A 1,860-nucleotide genomic window follows, 5' to 3' on the forward strand; every position below is an offset into this window, starting at 1 on the left:
GTCTTCATTCGCCCCAAATGTCCTCCGAATGGGCTGTCGTGGAAATAGGCCAGAAATTCAGGGATGAGCACAGCTGGAACAACCATCTGGTAGTTGAAGCCACCATATTTGGATGGTACGCCCCGGTAGAGCACCCCCTGCTGGAGTTGGTAGTGAATACGACCTGGTGTAGGCTCACAGACGGAGTGGACGAGCTCCTGGCATAGGGCGTCACTGTCTTGAGCTTTCCCAATGTCCTGCAAGGATGTAGGCAGATTGGACCAGTATGATTTTGTGGCAACCACAGCCACGCAAGCTTCTTCAGACGATTGGTTGCCTGGTTGAGGTGCACGGGAAAGTGCGTCAGGAACAATGTTGCAGCATCCCTTCTTATAATGGACTCTGAAGGAGAAAGACTGTAGCCGCAGCGTCCATCTGGTCAGACGGGATGTTGTCTTTGGGCAGTTGAATGCCCAGGCCAGAGCACTGTGGTCTGTGAAGACGTCGAATGGGTCTCCCTCCAGATAATGGCGCCACTTCTCTACGGCCCACACAACTGCCAAGCACTCCTTTTCGGACGTGGAATAGCGGAGCTCGGGACCATGGAGAGTTCTTGAGGCGTAGGCGATGACGCATTCTTCTTCCTCAATGGACTGGGTCAGGACAGCACCCAGCCCGACATCACTGGCATCACAATGGACTTGAAACCCCAAGTTCGGCCGAGGCTGAGCGAGGACAGGTGGAAACTGTAGCAAGGCTTTAAGGTGTTGAAAAGCGTGCTGACAGTCCACTGACCACTCCCAAGGCACGCCCTTCTTTTTGAGGTTGTTGAGTGGCGTTGCGATGTCTGCCAGCCGGGGTATGAACTTGTGGTACCAGCCGACCATCCCCAAAAACCTCTGGAGACCCTTGAGGTCGGTGGGAGCCGGATAGGCCGCGATGGCATTGACCTTGGCTGGATCCACCTCCACGCCCCTGGCTGATACGACATGCCCCAGGAACGTCAGTTCTGTCTTGAACAGATGGCATTTCTTGACATTGAGGGTGAGATTGGCCTGGTGGAGCCTCTGAAACACTGCCTCAAGGTCAAGGAGATGTTGTTGTTCAGTCCTGGAGAAGACAATTATGTCATCGATGTAAACAAAGCAGGTACTGCCCTTCAAATTCCCCAGGACTGTCTCCATCAGTCGCTGGAAGGTGGCGCCGGCGTTGCACAACCCGAATGGCATCACCTTAAAATGGAAGAGGCCTCGATGGGTGATCATGGCAGTCTTCCTTTTGCTGTCTTGGCCCATGATGACCTGCCAATAGCCACTCTGGAGATCCAGTGAGCTGAAGACCTTGGCTCCCTGCATGGACTCTAGAATTTCATGGACGAGAGGCATTGGATAGGCATCATGATGTGTCTTGGCATTGAGCCCCCTGTAGTCCACACAGAAACGGAGGGATCCGTCTTTCTTTGGGACTAAGACCACTGGGGAGGCCCAGGCCGATGATGATGGCTCAATGACTCCGTTTTTAAGCATCTTGTCCAGGTGTTCGTCAATGACAGCTTGTTTCTGAGGTGATACGCGGTATGCTCTCTTGCGGACAGGCAGCTCATCCATCGTCAGTATGTTGTGCTGGATGACATTGGTGGAACCCGTGGACTCTGTCCAGACTGATGGCCATTTCCGCAGCAGCGGCCTGACCACTTCAGGTTGAACCTCCAAAAGTGGAGCAGCAGGCTGGTTGTTGCTGAAATGTTCAAAGACGGCCATATACAAATAGGCCGAAGGCTCCCCATGGCTCCACTCCAGTGCGTCTCGGGCCTTGTGCAGGAACGTGTATTCCCTGCCCCCCGGCATCACATACTTCCCAAGGTGGGGCCTTAAGGTGAGT

This window comes from Clupea harengus, chromosome 17 (assembly GCF_900700415.2).
Source record: "Clupea harengus chromosome 17, Ch_v2.0.2, whole genome shotgun sequence".
Lineage (NCBI taxonomy): Eukaryota > Metazoa > Chordata > Actinopteri > Clupeiformes > Clupeidae > Clupea > Clupea harengus.